General features: G+C 41.4%; 1 long non-coding RNA gene across 3 annotated transcripts in view; it reads right to left on the bottom strand.

Annotated features, from left to right (window-relative positions):
* LOC135311739 (uncharacterized) overlaps nucleotides 1-24,193 on the bottom strand; it is a 69,066-nt gene that overhangs the window by 43,764 nt on the left and 1,109 nt on the right. For all 3 annotated transcript variants that reach the window (XR_010371326.1, XR_010371328.1, XR_010371327.1), the window contains exon 2: nucleotides 23,252-23,310. This is a non-coding gene — a long non-coding RNA (uncharacterized LOC135311739). The remainder of the gene's footprint in view (nucleotides 1-23,251; nucleotides 23,311-24,193) is intronic.

Below are 24,193 nucleotides of genomic sequence, written 5' to 3'. Positions count from 1 at the left end.
TATGAAACACAGTCCTACTTTCTTCTCCCACTGAGCAGCAACCAACCACTCAAATCACTAAAGAAAACAATCTGCAATTTTCCTCTATGTGAGAAGCATAGTGGTTTTTGATACATATGTGCCTAACTGGCTTTCCGCAAGTACAATTAATATCTCTAACGCAGCTAATAAAAGAAAACATTTTTAAAAATACAAAGCTGAAAGAAGGGATCTAAAACTGAGCGAGCAGAGAGGAACAAAACACAAAAGCAGCTCCAATGCTTAAGGCAACCTACACGCACATCATCTATAGATGAGTCTCTTGCTAGGAAATACATTTATATGGATCATTATCTTCACACGATACGTATGCATTCCAGAAGCATTCAAGTGACCACATTATGTACGGCTCAGCAAACCACTTACATATGCACATGAGTAGCTTTAAGGAATGCTGAAATTATGTCAACAAGATGGCAAAATGGGGGCTTCCCATCCAGGGAGAAAAAGAATAGCAGAGGGTGTGTACAGAGGGCTGGGCCTGTCCCATCCATTGTGTTGGACATAAAAAGCAAGACTTGCAGATGAAGTTAAAAATATAATTTTGACTCAATAGAGGAGAGATGTAGAAAACATCAACCCTGCTGTATGCAAAGGATTTCATAACGACCTTCGCTGTGCAGCTCAGTTGGTATAGGGAGAAGCTGGGAGAAGGCAGAAGGAAGAAAACAGTAAGATTTTAGCGTAGGTGTGGGAAGGGGGAGACAGATAGACAAGCAAATTGGTTTGAAAATTTGGCCGGTGATGGGTTGGGGATGAAACAAGAATTTCTGTGTGTGAGCTCTGCAGAGCAGCAAAGCTTGGGAACCACAGCAGATACCTGGAGAAAAAAAAGATAGATGGACTTCACTAGGAGTTCCCCCAGTCGTGCCCCTGTACAGCTCCCTGACGTTTAACATGAGTAGCACAGTGTAGTAGCCCAACTGCCCAAGCGCTAGCTGGACCACCTCGCCACTGCCCCCCTCCTCACTGACTCGCAGCCTGGAGAACAGGGCTACCAACAGCAGCCCTGGGGTCCTCTCTGAAGGGGCTCTAGGTACCCCCAGACAGCCCCACTGAAGTACCCAAGCACTATGTCATGGTCAGACAGGGAGCACTTTGCCACTTCAGCAAATTAGGAAATCCTGGAATTAAGCCCAAAAAGCACTCCTGACTATGTTACCAACCTCTGCCTCTCCAGTACTTTTAGATGGTATTTAATGAAAACCCTTTTAGATGGAGTCCCCAAGTCCATGTCTGCACAGCACACGTCCAGGGATGGGGACCGGCTCTGCGCCGTCACAGGGAACTGGTTCCTGCTTCCCGCTGATAAGGAAACACCCTATACATTAATCTCCTTTTACAATATCATATAAAACCTTAATTACAACCTCATGCCTCCACAACAAATGCATCGCACATTTAATTCCTGCACAAATGTCAGACCTCAACAATTTTTTTTAATGTGGCTGAGTTTGTAATTAAGGGTTTGCATTATTCAGCAAGTGAAGTATTAGGGCATGACCACAGAGTCCAGCTCTACCGCTATTTCCTACAGGATTTTCTCAGATGTGAGCAAAACCAGGACAACTGACCAGATACATTAAGGAGATCATCTGCATGGTCAGAGGTTTTACAGAGCTACAGCTGGAACAGAAAACCATTCATGAGCCCCAATCAATGGAAATAACCAGAAAAGCACTTCATTTTAACACTTAGCAGATGTTCCAGTCCAGGTGACTGTCAATCCATGTGCTTCTCCCTCTTTTTTTCATGTGAATTTAAAGATGGCTCTATTTTTCTTCTTTTCAGAGATATTTTAAAAAACTAAACAAACAACTATGCAGGATCCTTGGTAGTAGTGCTTAAAACAGAGGTTTGTTTTTTTTTTTTAATTGGGTAACAGAGGCATACAATACAGGGCTTACACTTGTCAGTCACTCAGCCAACAACAGCCTTTCATTAACCAAACACAGGACAGTCCTGAAAATAGGAACGAAAAAAACTTCAAAATTCACAAGAATCTTCTGCTGGGATGGTGGTCACCTCTAGGTGCTCTTATCTCTCAACCAATCCCATAAATGAACTTTGCTGTTTTCTAATGATCTTTGCTAGGAACATACAGAGCTGCATGCAAAATGCTTTAGATTTACGCTGAAGTGATGAACACGCCATGTCTACCTAACAGCGCACAACTAAAGGCTGCTGATCCACTACAATGTTAAACCATCCTAAGAACTTCCTGGTTTTGGTGGCTCTTGCATTGAACTACATTCCCTTGACTTCAGGGTAGCAAACATATTTCCAGGCATTAGCAGATAACAATCCTTCCAGCTGTTCCAAACTTTACAGCAATCAGCTTGATAAAAGCTGAAAGGAAAGCTGGATTTGGCAAAACACAGGTAATCTGGGCTGCTATAAACACGTAAAACACAGCCTTACAATTTTGTGGTGGAAACCAGAGTCTTACGTTAGAACATGAAATAAATTCGCTGATTAGGCAAGAAAAACATTTCAAATGAAGTAGGATGCACACAATAGGTTATTTGCTCCTTTTCACCTGAACATAACCATTAAACAAGTTCTAAATTACAAAGTTATCATAGTAAACGGTCTTCCGGAAGATCACACGACAACAATGAATAGACTCTGCATCACATGCAAGTAGACTAAACACGACTATTATTCTTGGATAATTACCCTCAGAGCTGCAGCATATTAGATGAACGTAGGTAGTGTCATTGAATAGGCTTGCAACAAGACGTACTGCCGTGGTTAATCACACGTGATTTCACACTGTCATATCCAAAGCAGTAAGGATAAGGAGGCTTTGGAATGTTTATATAGAAAATATTAAATTACTAATAAAACACTTTGCTATCAGCAATGGCAGCAAAGCAGGCAATGTTCAACATCAGAATTTAAGACCACAAAAGCCATAAAACACAAAAAAGCCTCACTTTCAAAATCAAGTAATTGGATTAAACCAAATCTGTAGTAAGTATCTCTTATAAATTTTATCTCATGTAATCATGAGAACAACAGACAAGAATTTCTGATTTTTAGGAGTGACAGACTTATCACAGGCTTAATTTCAATAAGCCTGTTGGAAAGGAAATAAAGCAGGAGTATATAGGGAAAATAACTAGCGTGTAAATGTTCTTTTTGTATAAAATATATTTTCTTGATATATTTAAGATCTGGGTATGAAGCTAAGTTACTGCACGTATGGTTGGGTACACTGGAGGAAGCTGGATATGTGTTATATTGCAGTACAGGTTCTGTACAGACACCTGCATTCCTTCAAGTTACTTAGAAGATATCGGATAAAAGTCCAATCGATGGTTGAAAGATGTGAAGCAAAAGGGAAGCACAGGCCAATTTAATTAGGTTCCTACCCAGGCTTATATCATATATTACAGCAGAATTTATCAGCCAGGCTGACCAAGGCTCCATTGTCCAGGGAACAGACTAAGAAAGTAGACGCCTGTATCTCAAGGGTCTTGAAAGCTAAAATTACTAGGTGAAGAGAACAGAACAACAACACAGCAGATACGGTTATTTCTAGTCAATCAGAAGAGACAATGACAGTACTCCATCTGCTTAGCTACAATCTATGTTGCACTTCCTACATGACAAACAAACCAGAAATTCTGCATTGAATATTTTGAGAAGTGGTACCCCAATCATGGTGATCTACCAAGACAAGAAGTTAGTTAAACCATCACTTTCACGATTAGAATTGTTCTGCATCCATCTTTTTCTGCATTACTATAAATGTAGCTGAAACAATCATTAAAAGAGAGCAAGTTTCACCAAAGCTTTACAGTTTTCCCCTCAATAAAAAGATTTCCTACAGTCATTGGCTCTTGATTAGGGAACACATTTTTAGAGATTGCCTTCACAGACTGTTGGGAATGAAGCCTGACAGGACATGAGCTCAAAGAAGAGTATTGGCCTATACTATCGAGGCTAACACAAGCTTCAAGATCTAAAGTGGGGCTTAATGAATGCTTGCATAGCACTTTGCAAAGATCACTATCTACATCTGGTATCAGCCTGGGAGTCAGAGAACGACATGGGATGTAGATGGTGGAACGAGCTGCCCCTCTCTAGATGCAAAGTACTTGAAACTGTTATTCGTTGAAAGCTACACCAGAATCGAAAACATGTAGTCACTGCTAAGGAGAAAAAAAAGAAAGGATTGCTGCACTGCTGATGGTCTTTTATCATATGCTCAGCCTCTGAAGCCATTGCTTCACAGGCTTTACCATTAATATTGGAAGTCTTTATTCCTCCTTGCCTTGGTAAACATTACTAGTATCTAATAGAGAGCTGTTTCTAAATAAATCTTTTAATTCTGATTAGGTTAACAGAAATCAATGGGTTTCTGTTGACAGAAATGCCATTGCTGCATATTGTCAGTGCAGGAACCCTACTGAGCAGCAGCAAGTCTGACCATCCACACCCCTGCAACCAGAGAGCAGGGGCATGTCACGCTTGCCAGAAATATGTTGGTCTATGAGCATTATGCCACAGCAACAATTGAAAAAGCCATGATCAACATTCTCCCTAAAAATAAGGCAATTCAGAAATGTCACTTCCGTTGTCACAGTTGATGTCACTGAAGTGTCACTTGGAGTTAATATTAGCCTAATCAAGCCAATTATAGAGTACTTATAGTATTTAATAGGCTCTTGGATTTGACTTTTGATATGAAAATCTGCATATTCCTAGATGTTTTATGAATTTTAAATGGTTCAAAGTTCATCTCCAACAGAGCAAGAAGCTTGCAAGATGTTGAGAAAAACCCCTCTGCTGTTCAAGCAGAAAATGATGTGTCGTCTTGCCAGCCACAGTGGGTTTTTAGCCTGGCTTTTGTCAGTGATTCAACATGAATGCAAGACCTGAGCCCTCTCTCACCACGCACTGAGTACTTCCAGCCCTTCCACTGGGGGTCATGGTCTCATGAATGACTGGGCTCAGCTGCTTGATTTCGGAGGTAGGAAATCACAGACAGAGCGATACAGATGCAGAGATGCTCAGGCCCAGAGACACCTTCACGTGAGAGGTACCCCAGCTCCTGCTTCAGCCATGCAACCAGGACCACCCGGTTGCATGCTGCAGTGTCTGTTCATCTAGTACTGGAGATGAGGCTTGCCTGAAAACCCGCAGGCTGCCGCTCCAGAGTCAGAAGAGGTACTTCAGCACTCCCACTCATCTGCTGCAGAAGCAAAACTGGGCAGAAATTTTTCTGTGACATTTATTTTCTTTCTTTAGTACTGAGGCTAATGAAGAGTTTCATGTACACATAATTGTCATGCACAGTAGTTTAATCTCCCTATGCAGTGTTCGTGGTCTAAACACACAAAGAAGATACATTGATTCTCACAGAAATGAAATGCTGGGGCATAAAACAAGCAGGAGGGAGGGACAGTGATATTATTTCCTCAAGGATGAAAACCATACCTTTGGGATAACAGGTGCCCTTGAGGGAAGGTCAGAGCAAAGCAGCTACAGTGTCAGGAAAGTGACTTTGCATTTTAATAAAACACCATTTACTAAATGCAGGCATAAAAGGCAGGGTGGTACAAAGTCACATTTGCTTAACTCCTTCAACCCCAAAATGCAACGCTCCCCCTCCCATCAGAGGGCCAAGAGCAGAGGCCTTGAAAGGGATGGAGACAAGGGGCTCTACCCAAAGCATTGCCCCCAGCCCTTCCTTTCCCACACACAGCCCAGCACTCACCTCTCCCGCAAAGGCAAACGCTGTGCCCTGCAGCCAGTGGGGGGGGGCCCAACTCCCCCTCCTTCAGGTCAGGCTGCTTACAACATGCCAGTCACCTTCAAACCTCTTATGAGCAAGAAACAGGCATGATCTGCAGGAGGGGGAAATTCACCATTTCAGCAAGGTGAAAGAAAAAAAAAAAACAAACAAAAAACAAACCTACTATCTCAACAGGTTTTATTTTAAAAGGGATGGGTGTTTGGAATATTTGCAGCAGTCCTCAGGTAGACAAATGAATGGTTTGTCCACGGATAAAATAGAAAAGGGTGTATAATACAGACATTTATCACATGCACATTTATAAGCCACGTGTGGTTTATAGCATAATTAATCAGTAGTTGTCTCCTATTCTGTACACAAATGCAGCCTCCTGTCTTTCCAGGCACATTCGATAAAGAATTAATTTATATCCTGCGATCCAAATAATCTTCTCCCCGATGCAAGATTCTGCGAGGAGTAATTCAAATTCCTGCACGTGGAAACTGAAAGGGTATCGGAAGCACTGTCCCTTCGCATCCATGAAACCTGCCTGCTGAATCCCTGCAGGCTCTGAGGAGCATTCGCAGCCACTCTGCCACATGCAGAACGCCCCACAGAAATAGAAATGTATGTACAATTGCGTATATCTGACTTAAACAAAACAGAGACATGGGGAAAATCACATCCGCAGAGGGTCACTGCTGCTCTTCAGCTCTTGCTACCAATGCTACATCTCTTTCTACCTGGTCCTGACTCTTAAGAGTATGAGAGTCATAATCCAGAGAAGAATGGGCCCCCCCTTTTAAGGTTGGTTAATCAGAAATCAGGAGACAGAAATATACATTTCTGAAAAGTAAACACAATACCTAAATTTGAGGATTTTTCCCTGAAAATAGTCTCGCTAGTGTCACGTACAGAAAAAAGTGTTCAGCTGGATGTAGGTCCTCTCTTTGTAATTATAACTTGCCACATTTTCACAATTTCTTACTCTTTATTTACTATTCTGTTTTGCTGCTGTACAGAGTTTCCTCTGTTGCAATCAGCGTGGGTGTCTGGAGTGTGAGCTGTTAGATTTCTGCTCTTCCCTTTGCATCAACACGCTGGAGGTTATCGTTAGCAGCTACAGCAAGGATCCTGGTTAGTGGTTTGCAAGATCTCACACAAAAGCACGAGAGTCACTGGAAGGAAGACTTGTTTTCCCCTTAACAGAAAGTTCAAGGAACACATATATATGATTTAATGGGAATAAATTTTAAAAATTGTGCAAATTATTTATGCATTTATAAGCCCTATGCAAGCAAGGCACAATGTAGTGAAGCATCCACTGAAACACCGTTCTTTAAAATTCAGATAGAACAGAACTCACTGGACTTGGAAAAAGCCAAGAATATGCACCACGCAAAAGGCTATGCCTACCTAAAGAAAAGGAAAAAGCATTCCTTGCATTTTGCACATATCCTTTCACTCAACAGGTAAATAAAAAGGAAAAAGAAATAAATTTAAAAGATATATCCATATATTTATATACTGCTCTGTGTCAACCCATAATTGATCCTGCTTTGAAGAGTAACTTTAAAAAAGGTTAACTTCTCAAAAATTTAAGGCTGCTCAGACAAAATTATGATATATTTTCAGAAGAGGCTAAACACAGATTGTCAAATAAAGCAGCCCCATATCACCTTCTACTTTGTTTTCTTCTCATGGATGACTCAAAGCATTTCCATTTTACACAAGGGCGCACCCAAAGTTCAGATAAAAAGGAATCCTGCAATTGTTTTTCTTTATTTAGAAGGCATTAAACACACACATCAACAGAGGACAAAAATCTGTTGTTATTTAAGGAGCATTAAAGAGGAGCAATGCCTGCACCTTATGTATTTTTGTGTGTATTTTATCTGCAAAATAGCAGCACACAGGCATTCGTCAAAGAGCCTATGTAAAATTTATCAGGGATCATCTCTAATCCCTCCAACATTTCATCTCTGCATTCAGCAACTAATGAGTTAAAGATGATAAATACCATTAACAAAGGAAAGATCCTCTTTCCTTTGTTTCCCAAAGAATGCGGAAGCCTGACTTCTAGTAATGTATTTTTATATTCAGCAAAGTTCCCTAAGTGGACCATTTTCCTTCTAGCTTTGTTTATTGTTCTACCTTAAAAAAAAAAAAGGTTTTGATCACCCAGAAGACAATCATAGTATAAAAATCATGAAAATTACTGTTTCCTATTACTGACCGTATCTGCGTACGTATTTTCCCCTTACAGGAAAATAAGTGGAAAGCATACACTAAGGACACCCAACACCACAAAATCCATATAGTTCTATATAGTTTTTCTTCATCTCACAGAGAAACTCTTACCAGGGCAAAGAAGAATTTGTATATAATCTCAACCATAATTAGTCATTAAATATTAAAACACCAAATATTACACATCTGAGCTGCATTTTGGATGTACATTTTTGCCACTGATAATCCAAAAAGGGCCCAGATAAGTGACTGGTGCCACACACACAAAAAAAACACAAACAAAAAAAGAAGGTTTCAGGTTTGTTGGTTTCGTTTCAACAAACAACAGGTAAACTAAAAAACAGAGCTCAGTCCCACAATCTCTCCTTATGCTGGTTAATTTTTAGGTCTTTAATTTATTCTGAAGGGATTATTTTATAGAGCTAGGAGAAAAGGAATCATTAAGCACTAACAGCAGTTGTAGTTTCACGCACTGATTCGTAAAAAAGGGGCTGAATGATACAAATGTTGTATAAATTCATAGCAGAGTTTACCAAATAGATTATAAGTTAGCAAAATATCAACAAAAACCATTGACTCAAGTATATGATTAAAAATATATAGTATTTTATTGTTCTTTTGACTTATGTTATGAGCCTTATTGACCTCTTCTGTAATGAGGGGCAAATGTTCTGTATTATTCAGCAAACAAAATTCCCAGAAATAACAGACAGCAAGTTTTCCCAGGAAAAATGGCTCTATTTTTAAAAATTATTTGCAAATATACTCATTTTAAAATTACACACATTTAATGAATTAATTTAGATGTTTTGTAAAATATATGCACTTATATTTGAAGTCTTACAGATATTAGCATTACCCTGGAATTCCATCAGAAAGATAAGAGGAACAATCAGTACATTAAAAAAATACAACTATCTGCAAGTATATCCTGGATCTAATCAAAGAGAAGATAAAGTTTTTATATAAAAGCGCAGGTTGGCTTTTAAGCCTTTTTTTCCCCACTTGAAGTTTTACGTACAATTTTTTTATTATTTATTTTTCAACTTTTGGATTTGGGCACTATTCGAGAAATATTTGAGGAACAAGTTTTATAAAAATGTATGCTTTTTAACTACGCCAGGTAGGCAAGTTAACACGTCCATTCACACCCGCTTAGCCCAGGTCTGGCAGCGATCAGCCAGTACCATTTTAAGCGAAGCGCCTGGTATAGCGGTGCGCATTCACAGGGACAGGCGAGCTAATACGCAGTGTCTCAGTATAGAGAAAGAACACACAGTGCAGTATCCTTGCAGCACAGCAAGGGTTTTTAAGCGTGTGATAAAGTCAGAGGCAAATTTTATTTTAAGTTTTCAATGAACTGGGAGAAGGGTAAGGTCCATCCACCCTATTCTGAAGGCTCCGTGCTGAAATCCCATAGACTGGGTTACGCAGCACTTCCAAAAAACCCAAACCCTGCTCACACCCCTGCCGTTTCCTTCTTCCTGATGTATCTTCATCTTTCTGAAAAGACAGATGCAACCTGATTCTCAGCTGAGGATATTACTTTAGGATATACAGCAGAAATTATGGTTCCCTATGTAATACAGTATTCCTTGCAATGAAAGACTAATGGTCATTTGCATACATAGTAATAGAAGAATAAAAGGGGTGGAGAAATAACTGTTCTGTCTGTTCCTTTCCAAGGAGTTACGTTACCTTTCTGCATGCTTCTCAACTTTTACCTGTAATACACAGCTGGTGTAACCAGCTGAAAAATGATCCAGAGTGGATTCCAGGATTTTCCCCCCGCTCGCATCTGCGACAAGCTAGCAAAAGTGCATACCTCTACATTTAAATGCGCACAGCAAGACTATATTGCTATGCAAGTGCATACAAGGACAGACATTCACCTCTCATATTTGTCTGAAGACAATCACAAACCCCTATGATGAACTACATCTGATACAGTAATGATTATAAAGACTTTTTGCCATACACTACGGCCACTAATATTTTTCACTAGTTTTGCAAAGTAACCTGCAACTAAAGAAACAGCATAAAGAAAATGAAATATTTTAAGTCCTTCTGTATACCCCACCCTCTCCGAGTTAAACGCAGACAGCTAAAGAAAGAACATGCAGCGCTATCTATTCAGAGGCAGCACCATGAATACATTCAATTAAAACTGAGAAGCATAATCCTGAAAAAGGGGATACGGCAACTACATTTCCCACCAGGGGCTAGACCTCACCTCAAGCGATACACTACATGCTCTTGCAAGCTGAAATATTTCTTCCTTCCCATGCAAAAAAAAAAAATTATCTGCAGCTGCAAGGAAGAAGAAATGCTTACCTTAATTTCTTTTGAAAAAAAAAAAAATATATATATATACACAACAGAAGAGCCCAGCTCCACCACCTTGAACCGAAAACACATCTGAGAAGACGGCGCTGAGAGCGAGCGAGCCGGGAGGCAGGGGCGACTCTGATCGTGCCCCTTTTTCCGGCAGCAGGCATGACAATGCACGAACACCCCCTCCACATCACAGCAGGCAACTGTAGCCAGGAGACAGAGGTGCTTAAATTAGAAAACCGCTGCCAGAGGAAATAAACGGGAACCACAGCGACCCCCTCGACCCCAGCAGCTATCAAATCCGGGAAGATATAGTGCACATCTGTTTTACGAGGCCCCCAGGGAGCTCCAACTCCAGCTACTTACCCTGTCTGCATTATTAATAGATGTTAATGGCTCCATTATATCAAAAAGAAGCCTCTTCCTCTTTATAATATGGAAATTCCAAGGGAAAAAAAAAAAGGCAAAAACCCGTACACACCGTAAGGCAAACAGCTTCTTGGACCTGCTAACTGCAGAACTGCACGCCCCCCGCCACTCTGCCTTCCCCAGCCATCCTCAATATACTGATCTGGTAGCCAAAATCAATTCAAGGCAGTAAACAACTGCAATAAAGCAAACAGGCAGACAAAGACTTCCTGACATAAGGCAAATCCTGAATACACAATTTTCTTCTTAATAAGGTTCTGAAAAATTTCAGCTAGAGCATATACATATACATTTCAATGCAAAATGATGCAGTGTAAAGAACAGAAGAAACCCACACGATTAGATAAGCAAGAAACATCCCAAACTTCTGCTGAAGATATAAAACCTTGTATTATCTGTCACCTCAAAAAGTATTATTTAGACTGACTTGATGACAAAGTATCCTCTGTCAAGCCTTTGATTTAGTTGATGAATAAAGGAATGTGATCCTAAAGTATCCCTAGGCTGTGTTTTTGTTAATGCATGGATTTCCTCCGGGTCCATTCATCCTCAAGGTAGGTGTACTGCAGTCATGCACCAAAGTGTCAAAAGACCTTCCACAAAACATATTGACCTATTTTAATCTGATCCATGTATAAATGCTATGGAGCTACCACTGGGAATAAAGTGAACCAAAGATGTATTTTTAACCCCTTTGTAGCACCATACACAGGAGAAAAATACACATCAATAACAAATGTATCCTCAAAGACTGTACAAGAACATAGTTTGCTTTAACTGGATCTCTTCCACTGATGTTAGGAGTCATGTGAAATGCTGCCACTTACTCAAGAACCAAGCGCATCTCTGCAGTTTAGTACTGCTATCAGATCATTTCGACCAGCTTTTTAAAAATTGAGAAATGCCAAAATGGTAGGCTTCACCTAGTCAGCTTTCACTCCGCTATACAAGATACTGATATTAAATGAAATAAAACCACCACAAGGTCTCAAACGGCAAAGAAAAAATACCCCAGCATTAATAGCGTGATGAAATTTTCGCATACAGAAGGGGGGGGGGGGGGGGGCGGGGAGAGCGAACGTGTCAAGAATCACCTTCTCGTGTTGCAGATGCATGCTGCAGCTGTTTGCTGGCTTTCGACAAATGAATGAAAAGTGCCGCTAATTCTTCCAAGACAAATGTAACCGATTGGCTTTGTTGCTTGCTTGCCTCTGCGGCTTTTGAGACCACGCAAGTACGCTGCAGACGCGAAATCACAGGGTCTGGCTGTATTAACTGAATTACAGACAGCGCTGATGTGATCATCTTAGTCTCTCTCTTGCACTCTCTAATTATTTATCCAGATCAAGCCTGACTGCTGGAAAATTAGCTCTCTACAGGAGGTAACCGAGCTGAAAGGTTCTTTTTACCAAGAAATGATGGGCTGGCCTCTACCAGTGCATACACCAGCGTGCAGTTGTAAGGAAATGTCACAAGATGTAAATTTGCAAGTAGATTTCTCTTCCTCCCAGAAAAAGAAATAAGACGTTTTTAGAAGATATGAAAATATACATATATTTATGCAGACACACAAAATTAGTAGCTGTCCAAATTCCTGACCCTGAACTTACAAGGATTTACTTAAAATGGGAAGAGAGAGGAGAGGTATATAGGTCATATCCTCTTTTTGTTGCATTATATGTTCATTCCTGCTTGCTTTTTGACAAAAAAGTTCATAGTATTTCACTTACGCAAGGATTTCACTTCTTGCCAGCAACTGCAGAGACCAAGTTTTAGTTCCAATGCTTTGGGGGGGGGGGAAACGAGGGACAGGGGACGGACACACACAAAAAAAAGACACCAACACTTTAGTCACTTAATCAAACCAACTTACAGCAGAACTAACAAAGCATTAAAAAAAGAGGATAATAGATTTTTTTTTTTAAGCTCAAGATACTGCTTTAGCCTGTAGCAATCCGAAAGCAACAATGAATGTATTTTTATTTTGTATTTATTTAATCTTTTAAAAGAAAAGTAATTAAACCTATCAGACAAACAAGAGCAGGTTAAAAGGAAGAGCTGTGAAATTATTTTCTGATCAGTAAGATTGTCGTTACGAGTCACTTTGCTGTACTGCATGAGTATATGGATGTACACATTTTTTAATACACTTCAACACACACCTTGGTCCAATTCTAGTCACATGTAGGCCAGTATAAATTTTAGTGCTAGAGGGTTTTAACTTACCATTTAAAGCATTAAACACACAAAACACTGATATTAGAACAATGCAGCTGTATGAAACACAAATACACCAGATTTGATACTGATGAGCTTTGGAACTTAATTGTTTAAAAAGAAAAAAAAAAGCAGGTTCTAGGCTGAACGAACCTCTTTGCTGCATTTGCAGCAGTTTCAGTATGTCAAGCCTTCCCCAATCTTTTAATTGCATTGGGTGTTATGCATGCCAGGGATGGGTGAGAATAGTTGTCAACCCACCTGACTGCAGAACAAAGAGCATTTTTTCTTCCAGCATTTGTTACTGATGCTTGAGCCACACCCTGTCGTCCTTACAGAATAGACTCTTTCTCACATTCTCCTTTTTCCTACTCACACAGAGAGACAATTTCTTCCCAATAATAAAATATTAGTTATTCTTTAGAATTACTACGTTGGGTTTCACCTTTTATTGAATTCCCTATGGGTTTATTTTTAAGAGGGAGAGGGGCTGTGGGCACAGCTGCGCTTCCTGCCGCTTGGGGAGTCCCCAAGCCGGGATGCCTCGGCACCCCGCAGCCTGGCTCCCCTTGCTCCCCCCGGGATGCTTCCAGCAAATGAGGGGCCTCACCCTGCTTACTCAGTCATAGGAGAGGGCACAGCCTCCGGAGTATGGCTTTAGACTGGGCTGCAAGGGCAGACAAGAAAAAAAAAAAAAAAAAAGATAGGCAAATGCACAAACAAGAGAAGTCCCAAGCCTGGCTCCTCTTCCCACCAGCCCCAGAGCACCTGCCTGTGGGGTCAAAACACTCTGAGCAGCATTAACCCCTAACGCCGATTTGCCAAACCACGCGCTCCCCATCTCTCCCCCTCAAATCCTCTGACAGCTCAGAGTTTGCAAGGTTAAACTCCTCTCAGTCTGGGTGAGAGCCATGGAAAGGTTGTTCCCCTACCACTCTCTGCAAAGGCCCTTCTGCCTTTCGTCTCTTGCCTACACTCCTGTTAGTGCTGCGGATCACACACAGCGCCCAGCCCCTCCAGAAACAGATACAAGAACAAAACCCCTTGTAGGTTAGCTATACAACACCCAGAAGCACACTGTGTTTTTTGCAGATTCGTATAAGGGAGGCATATTCCTGACTTGATCTATTTATAACATAAGCAAGCAATGCAAAGCAAGATGCAGACAATGCAAGAACTGGTACCTGCAAAGCAACCCACATCCCTTTTTCTGCCTGTCAGAAGCATCTCCTGCATCACCTCAATTTTCTATTCCCAAAAGCCTTGAGGCAACCAAACACCACAGTTTCTAACACTGCTCTCACCAACTTTGTTATGAGGTTGTAGCAAAAACTTGGCTGCATTTTTGGTGGCTCCATAACAGCAGGTAAACTGTAGGCAACCTTACAGCCAACAAGGCATCCCATTCCTTCTGCATTTCCTGAGGCGCCAATGTTACACCTTCTGACCTAATCAAAGTAGCAGAAATGGCATTTTTGACCAAGTTTCTGGACAGGTGGTGTTAAGGAATGGCTTGACTTAGCCTGGATTATTTTTGCAAGCAGGAGTACAGGGTTTACTTGGTCTTCTCTATCTCCCTGACAGAGCACATGCATCTAATGTGGCCTCCAATCCTAGCCCAACAGGGCAAACCAGTTTAAGAACCAGTAATGCTATGGCCTCTGTGAAGTTTGGTGTAGGGGTTTTTTTGTTTGTTTTAAAAAGAGCTTTTGTTCAGCTGTTCCTTGGTATTTGATATGTTATCATCCACCAGCCACGCACACCAAAGGGAAGCTGTGTGCTCTCAGGCTATGGCTAGATCCTGCGTCAAACACCACAAAGAAACTGTTGCCACTTTAACCTTCAAGATGCAGAAAAATAAAACTTCTCTAACTTTTGATCACATGATTCTTGAATAACCAGCAAAAACAGCTTTAAGAAAAAAAATCTGTATATCCCAGGACACATTAAACTACCAACTGCTGAATGCTCGTGTTACTATTTTGAAATGGGGTGTGGGTGGAGGTACCTACTGAAGCTTTCTACTGCTGCTGCTGCTGCCATTGCTGCTCATCGGGTATGTGTTTTCAGAAATCCCTGCTCCTAAAGAGCCTGAACTTGCATCTGTGCCTCTTCTGGGATGCATCAAAGATGCGAGTTCTTGTACCATCTGTTATTCGCAGCACCACTGCACAGGAATGCCAGCCTGTAACAGCACCCAGATCTACTGCAGGCACAGCAGCAGCCAGGGAAGAACAAGGTGAACCATGAGGGGAAGTCATCGAGACCGAGATGGCAACTGAGAAACACGGGGGCAGGAGATTACGTGATGCTGATGTGACTAGGCAGGAGCTGACAGTCAACAGGAAAAACCCCAAACACACTTTCCACAAGACAGATTAGTGGCTTTTAAGGCACCTTGGTGGAGAAGGCAGCACAGTAGGAAGGACTTGCACCCCAACTCCACAGGCTTCCTCCACTGCAAGTTGCCACATGTTTCAGCCAAGCCTTGCAAGGACTTAATGCACAATGGACACACGTGGCACAAAGTCAGAGGCTGCTCTCCTGCAACTGCTGGTAGTGACCAGAGGTCCTGCATGTATCACTGGGGCAGTACAGGTACCAGATGCCAGAGGCTTTCCCGATGCACTTGCTTGTGTAACATGCTGCACCCTGCTAGATGCCCTTTTGCACTCTGGTTTCTGATGGAAGGGTTTGCTGAATTTGCTAGTGGCCCTCAGCCTGTTTTCCTAACACTGCTGGATTACCTTTTAAACTCATCAACCCTGCTCAAGGTTTAGGCAAATGGGCTTTATACAGTCACTTTAACCTTGCTGAAAACGTACCTGAAGGGAAACCAGGAGGTCTCCAGAGCATTGACATTGCATGAGTAGACAAGCCCTAAAATTAAAAAAAAAGAAAAAAACCCCAAACAACAGCAGTACAGGGCACCATGGCTCCCAGTATAAACTGCTACACAAGTACTCAACACCTTTCTAAGAGAGGCTAATGGTGAGCCTGTGCAGTTTATCCACCCTGAGGTGACTTTCTTTCAGTGTCGTAGTTGTACCTGCTGAAACCAAAAGCAGAAAGCCAGCAGATTTTAAACGGGAAGACAATTGAGCTAGCAAGTACAAGGACTTGTTAGTTTTTAGATTGAGAATTTGCTGTTAATCCCATTACCATTCAACCCCGACACACCCTCATATGGGCTCTTTGTTATCCACCTGGACACCAACCCCTTGGCCCACTGATGATGAGAAGCGCGCTCCCGGGTCCCCTGCGCCTGACATGCTCCAAGTCCCCACGAGCCCACTGCAGCATCCAGGTGACCCACCCATTCCCTTTTCTGATATGTGCTGCATCTTCCTGCCCAGAAAACTCCACTCGCTTCCCATTGACTTTCCCTCGCAGGAATCTTAATCCTCCTGACCTTTCTGAAAACATGCCCTCTTGCCTTTTGTTGTTGGGGGTTTTTTTTGTTTTTGTTTTTAATAATTCCTATGTCTAATTGTGCTCAGGTACATTTATTTATATCACTTTTCATTCTTTATGCAAATTTCAACTCTGTGCAAATGTAAAGTTGTTGCTGTAAGTCTTTGGGGGTTGTTCCCTCCCTCTCAACCTCCTTTTCCTCCTTTGAAGTTACTTCCCTACTTAAAAAAGCCTGCCAACCCTGCAAGCTGTTTCTTGGCCATAGCCAATCCTCCTGTTGTTTTCTCAGGAGCACTGGACTGTCTTTTACAGTCAGAGACAGTGATGATAAACGACAGCCGCCATAACCCAGCAAGTGACGCTGTCCAGGGGCAAAAGCCGCAGGCAGATGCGGAGCCTTCCTGCTGAGCGCACCGCAGAGGGAAGAGGGCACATCACTCACAGCAGTAAATCCCATCCACGCTCCGGTTGCTCGGCTCCAAGCAGTGTCAAAGCCCCCTTTATAGGCTACGGAGCACACAGCGCTTCCCAGTCACTTCTCTGGCCAGCAGACATTGCTTTCACTTAAAACACAGAACAAGGGAAAAAACCCCTTCCTTCCCCTAAAAGGAGGCTGCATGCAGCCCCATATGCTCCTTATTCCACCAGGCTCTGATATTGACAGCTGGCTGAATAATGCATTCAGATGGTCTGGGGAATCAACCTCTCCATCCAGGAAAGCCGTCCTTGTTTTTCAAAGGAGCCCATGATGAGCAGGTTTGGAGGAGTAGAAACTCAAACCATGCTTCTCACCTCACCCCTACAAAGGGGGTTATGAAGCAGGAGTGCCAGCCAGAAGCATGCTGCATTTCTTCCCAAAGTATCATAAACATCTTTACAAACATTAGACCTGATAGCATGCTCACAAGAAGTTAATAAACACCACTTCCACCATGTCACCCAATTCTTTGCCAGAAAAACAGTGCTGGAGGGAAGCTTATCTGTGTGTCCAAGGTCAGGCTTGGCATCTGTGACAGATTGAGCTGTCTTAAGTCCCTGCACAACCAGCTTGCAGTCCTGAAGTTAGTCACCAGGCAATACCTCTAACTTTTTTAAAGAGGAAGCTTTGAAGGAAAATGGTTTTGGGGTTTTTTGGGGGTTTGTTTTTTTTGTTTGGTTTTGGTTTTATACCACCTAGCTAGAGAACCACTGGAAGATGTGATGAGGTTGTACTTCTGGAATCAACAGCAACATCATTCTCCTTTTGGGAGCAAGCTTTGCCCTACCAGTGCCAGCTCCAAGCTCCTCAGGCTTACTTGGACCTGGTGATCAGTCAACAGCAGGGATTTAAGACACAGCCACTAGCATCTCCACTGATGCAATACCTACCACAGCACACCAAGCGCACTTCTACTGGCGTCCAGTAAACAAACAAGTCCTCAAGGGTAACTTGCAACCAGAGCTAGTTCTGAAGCTCTAGTACCTGCTCCGGCACAGTGAGGCTGCCGATCGCCTCTGAGCAGCTGTGCAATGTGTGCAAGAGTCACTAACTGCTACACAGATATTTTTAATTTCTTTAGGCTCGAGTAACCCTGTTCTGGTAAGTTACCTAGCTTTGAATTGTAAAGCAGGTGGTAAGAGGCTCTTATGGTGCCTTTTGCAGACCCTCTTCTCCTGGGAGGACACCATGCAAGGGGAAGGAGATGCACAGCCACTACATGACACCAGCGGGGCACGCCTTGGCGGCTCAACTGCAGTCAATAGCACCATTCCTCCTGCCTGCAGCAATGCCAGTGCTTTTTGTCTCAACCTTGCAAATATTTGTTTTAAGAGGTCTTGATGAGTCAAGCAGCTCAGGATGAAAGTCCATAGCACACCAGCAAACTGAGTGAAAACACTGAGCTTGTGCTAACAGAGCTGTTCAAGGATGCAAGTACAAGGTGCATCTCAAAGCGAGGAGCTCTCAGTTTGGCCTTTGGGACCATGAACCACCACTGATGAAGGATTCGGGGCAGAGCTCACGCTGCTGTAAGCACAGCCAAGACAACTGGAGGCAGCCATTTTACTGCAATATGCTCCAAAACTGACCGTGGCATCGTTACCTTAATAGTTAACCAAAATAATAATTCACATCTTTTCTTTCAGTTACAGTCTAAATCTAGGTTAGATCTGTCTTCAGAAGCATTCTAATTTAAGCTCACACTTTAGTAAATCCTTAATCGATTTCTTATTTGTCAGCCTCCAAGATGAGCACTGGTTTTCACCAGAACAAAGAGCAACCAAAAACTCAGCCAGACCTATCCATCACTAGGTGGGCCCATGTGGGGGAGGTGTGACCCATCAGGACACCAAAACACTCGGGTCCAGCTTTGCCCCTTCCTGCACATAAAGCCTATATCATCCTCTAATACTTGCATCCCTTCATACGCTACCCCTTAGCAGGGGAAAATGGAGAAATTAAATCTATTCTGCAGGGAAAGCAGTCTTTCCCAATGAGGAAAAAAAATTACCATTTTTTCCTCATCTGCCTTCCTTATTCATGTTTTTCCTTCTTATGCTTTAACAAAAACTAAATTCCAAATTTACACAAAAATGAACAATATACTCCTGAATTATTAAGGACCACATTCACTACAGAGGATATACAGCACAAGATCACCAGAGCAATTGCTGCTTTACATCAGCTAAAGAGGTCACCATTCATTTTTTTTAATCTTGAAATTGATGGTTCTGCTCTTTAAGTATAAAATTATTAAAATGGGATCAGGCTCTTCAGCTGAAATAAAACAACAAAATCCAAGTCTCTTGGCTTGTTAGAAAGGCCAAACTTCTTCCAGAACACCCCTTATTTTAACTGATATATATGCGAGACAAGCAGTTAAAAAGAAAAAAAGAACAGACTCCCAGCTATTTTTGCACACAGTAAGACCCACCAGGCAAACAAAACCATATTCATTATTTACCTTGGGGCAGGACCCAGAGTCTTTAACCAGGTTAAGGGTCCTATTGTGTTAATCTTTACATTAAATATGGTGCATGTTACATTGGACTAAACAAAATAACGTCAATCTCTCTTTAATAAGGGGGCTGGGGACGACATGACACCAGCCCCCTCCTCCCTACATGCGTGTTGCAGTATAATCTGCCACCTTCTATAAACGCTGCCATTTGTCTTTTCTCTAGATGCATTGCAGGAATATTTCCATATAAGCCCTATTATAATAAAAACGAATGTAACAAACAGCTTTGCAAATAGGTCTGCTGCTCCAACAAAGCACAGACACAACACACTGATTTGCAGAAATACCCCATATAATTCACAAGTGCTACTAGTTGTTTTGAAATCCAGTAAATTTAGGTGGTCGCTTTATCTTCTCCATCACGATACCTGCTTCCTTAAATAGAGCTGAAGAAGTAGAGCATGTGCTCTACTCCTGCAACCGTTCCCCCAATCCCTTCCTTCTCCTCCCCTCCAATTTACACTGATTACAGGTTTCAAAGTCTTTGAGGTTCATTTTTAAGTTCTATTTAAAATGCTGATTTTCACTTGTTTCCTTTTCATCTAGATCAATACTGCACAGATGATAAATATGTACCGTTTACCATTTTTACTTTTTCATCTTAGCACTGAATATCCTGCAGAAAGCTTACGAAAAATCAGTTCCTGGATAGCACTTACATTCCCCCTCTTTAGTCTATTCCCTGTTTTATCTATAATACAACACATAAGCCTGAGTGTGTTCTAGTAATGCAGACACACATTATAACATTCAGATATTAAGCGCAGCAGCAGAACTGCACCTCAAGATGTTCAGTGCTCATTTTAAAGTTTGTCTAATTTTACGATGATACATCGGCATATACATTATTCTTGGCAAAACAGTGCCCCAGTGTTAAGACATCACCACATCAGTTTTCTATTCAGTCTTCACTGAGAGATGAGAAGCCACCATTTTCTTTTCGATACATGCAAATTAAATTGTTTGTCTCTACAGAAAGCGTAAACCACAGAGAATTCTGCATTTCAGTAGTGATACTGTCACCTAGCATTAAAAACAAGTATTAATTTGTAAATGAACCTCCTCAATTGTGTTCAAAGGAAGTAATTAAGCATTTAATGGACTAACAAACCAGCACAAATATTAGTTTTATTATTTCCAAGGTCTCACAACCACATAAAAAATTCCCCTCACACTGATGATCTGCATCAGAACAATCAGACCCTTGTACACCACAGTTTTCAATAGGTTCAGGCTTATTAGAGTCTTGCACAAGCTATACAATTTATACTGTTTCGAATTTAACAAAACAAATAGCTGTTTACACGTCTGGGATTATTAGACTTGATTTTACATTCTAGAGCCCTAAAAAAAACCCACAACCAAAACCAGCGTCTTGCAAGTATCCTGCTTATGAAATGCTACAAATTCTTTAATGATCATGCAGTATTTTCAGCATTTAAAAAAGCTCAAATTCATTTTTCTAGCAAGAGCAATTAAGAATGCCTTATCTCATTAAAATAAGGTTTTAAAACAATGCCTACATTTAACTTACATAATGCACTAGGTTTTCTGTAATTATCTAGTAATTCCAACTATTCAGTAATACAGGAGACTTAAAGCACAGCTTAAGAACGGCAAGATTTGTATTTTCCAGCAACCCTGTGAAACTCTGGTAAAGTCAATTCATTGCACTGACAAGAAAAGAAACCTTAAAAACAGTCAGGCAAAGTAGTTTAGCAGCTGTCTACAGGGCTTTTTTTTTTTCCTCTCTCTCCAAGGCTTTAATAATTTCAACAGGCACTCTTTCTACAAATAATCTTTCAAGGTCTGAATAGCCACTGCTGCGATAGGAACCAAAGCAGCAAGAGTCAAAGCTCTCTAGTAACGCACAAAAATCCCGACGTACCGGGTGGCGACTGAAAGATACATTAATTAACTTTGTTTTCCGGTTTTAAAAAGGTCAAGTGGGATGCTGATTGCCAGACAATCACTTTGTTTCAGACATTTTTATTAGACAAAAGGCTTACAGTTAGCACTGCATTGTGCCCCACCCAGCTGGCTGAGAATTGTCATCTCTTCACTCCATTAGGCTGTAGGGCTGTATTACAATTTTCTAATTAAGCATCGCCTCTGATACATGTATCTACCTTAAAAACACACTCTCTTCTTTCCCTCCCAAGTAATCTTTTGGCAGGTCATACACGAGGAGGAAAAACCCCATGAATGAAACAATGAACGAAGAGGATAGTATGGACCTTTTCCTGTATTAACATCTTGCGTATCTCCCCCTCCCTTGCTGGTTTCTTAATCTAGGAAACCAATTTAAAAATGAAGAATTACCAAAAGAAAAAACTCAAACCCTTCTCCAAAGCACCCACTCCCCTCCCCAAAACAGGCAAGCCTATGTTGGTCAACTCTTTTTACTAAAAGTATTTTGAGAACAAGGATTTTTACACACACACACCCCCATCAACCTCGCTCCATCCGCATATGATATATTAAGTGTAATGGTTAAAATTAAATGAAGTAAATATTGTTTCCTCTCCTTGCACCATGCGTATGTATTGACACTACTACGCAAATGCATGGCATGTGAAAAGAATGTTAAAAACTTTATACTTGTGAAATCCAAGTTATTAGATTTTCAACAAACATCTGAATTTAACCACCTAATTCATAACAGTAAATTACAAGTCTCCTGTGAGAGAACGTCACATTTACTTAATCACTATTTATATGACTGATTTGAGGCAGCTGTACCTTAACATTAAATACCAAGTACACACTATGAGAAAATACTGAAGACACTGCTAAAGTACAGAAAATATTTCCTGTTTCCAAAACAATTTTAAGTAATAGCACACATTCCTAGGTCTCTCTATGTACACCCAGTTTCATTGAGAACTTGTAGCCCTCACCTGTCTTTTAAAACGCAAGCCTGACTAAGACTAGCCAACAACAGTATTATGTTAACCCCAGTCAAAAATGGAGCATCATTTAGCCTGATGTGTTTAAGGGAAAATAATCAGGTAGGACACTATTTTCATGGAAAGGCCCAATTCCCCCCTTCTATTTCTAAAACTGATCTTACAGGCATCCATTATTTCTCCCCTCCACAGCATCTTTTTAAAACCTACTTTACATCTCCAGACAGCCATCATGCATCTACGCAGTACTAAGTTTTCAGAAATGCGGACTTCTTTTCAAGGTAAAATGCAGGCATATTGAGAAGAATCATCACTGCTTACATTAGTATTTCCCAGTACGGATTTGACAGAACCCTATTAACCCCACAATTACTTAACCTGTGGTAAAGTGCGGCCAACTCTTCCCTTCTGAACAGGCATTTAATACATAGATGTTTCATGCTGGTAAGACAGTTTATAGCCTTATTACACTGAAACCACTATTCTCACATGAAATAAGCTGTATTTGTTACCATACCTTAGTTTTGCTTTGCGGTTTTCATCTATTCATTGACTGTTGAGCGGTATTCATGAAATCCTTGGGATACTTACCTTCCGACATTTCAATGGCTCAAGAAAAGCCATAACATAGCCACAGTTAATTGAAATACATCTCATTCTTTCACAAGGAATAGGTGCTAGTGATGCGGGCATTGGAAATACAGGCAAATTCTTTCCTAGTTACTTTTTTTTTTTTTAATGAAAAGCAAAGCCTTTCAGGTATTACCCATGATGCCTCCCAACCAAAAACATCTGCAATATGCTACGCTCCCCGTTTGTCGCAATCAACCCACCTATTTAAATAAGGGAGGAAAAGAACATTCATCTACCAAAATCCACACACAAAAATTTCATAGAACACCTCTCGTACTTACACGTTGCACTGAGCCGCATGCAGGAAGGTAGCTGTGGCAGTGCCAACCACGTTGAAGACCTGCAAGACCCAGGTATTTGTGAAGATGTTATTTGTTGACTTTGTGACTTTCAATCATAAAGCATCCCCCGCTTCCCCAGAACTACCTGTGATTTTGCTAACAATGCTCTAATTTTAAATACGGTTTGTGAGAGACTGGATAAGGAGAAACAAACGTTCTAGGTATTTTAACCTCTTGGTGTTACAGCTGTAATGCAAGAATGTTTAAGAAACACCTGAAATGCATGTTCATGAATAACTACTTTCTTCCTGCTAAAGCAGCAAGGAAAAAAAAAGCAAGCAAGCCTTTACGCCATGCATTTCACACCTTCAGGAGGTAATAACCCTGCTTGGCTGGGACAAATGCTAGGACACACAAGGTGATGTTTGAAATCAAGGTCTCCTCAAACACTTTTTCCTCTTCTCCCTCCCAGTAGGTCTCACCCTTCTCAGCTGATTTTGTGTACTTTGTCTAGTTTGTTAGAAAGCAAAAAGATCCTGTCCTGCTGCATAGAGCATGTTAACGCTTATGCTACAAAGAGAGCTAGTGCTCTACTGCAGGAGGAGAGGGCTTGCTAAAAGGGAGCATCCTCAACTACTGCCGTTTTTCAACTTCTTTCAGGCTGTGGCAACCCGGATTTCTCAAAACCACTTCAGTAGAAGCAACACAACAATGGCGTTGTTTTTTTTTTTTTTGATGGTTCCCTGCTAATGACCGCACCGAGCTACAGCTTGGTCATCAAACGACGACTGCACGAGGGAAGCCGACATCTCCTCCTCATCGCATACACCCAGCGCAGAACCTTTACGTTGTCATCCCCCGCCCCAGGTTACAGCAAGATGTGCTGTATCAGCGTGGAAGCCTGATTGCTCATTCCCCTTGTGTGGTCCCTAGCGAGAGGTG

This window comes from Phalacrocorax carbo, chromosome 2 (assembly GCF_963921805.1).
Source record: "Phalacrocorax carbo chromosome 2, bPhaCar2.1, whole genome shotgun sequence".
Classification (NCBI taxonomy): Eukaryota; Metazoa; Chordata; class Aves; order Suliformes; family Phalacrocoracidae; genus Phalacrocorax; species Phalacrocorax carbo.
The sequence above is the reverse complement of the archived record's forward strand: the minus strand, read 5'-3'. Positions and strand labels throughout refer to the sequence as shown.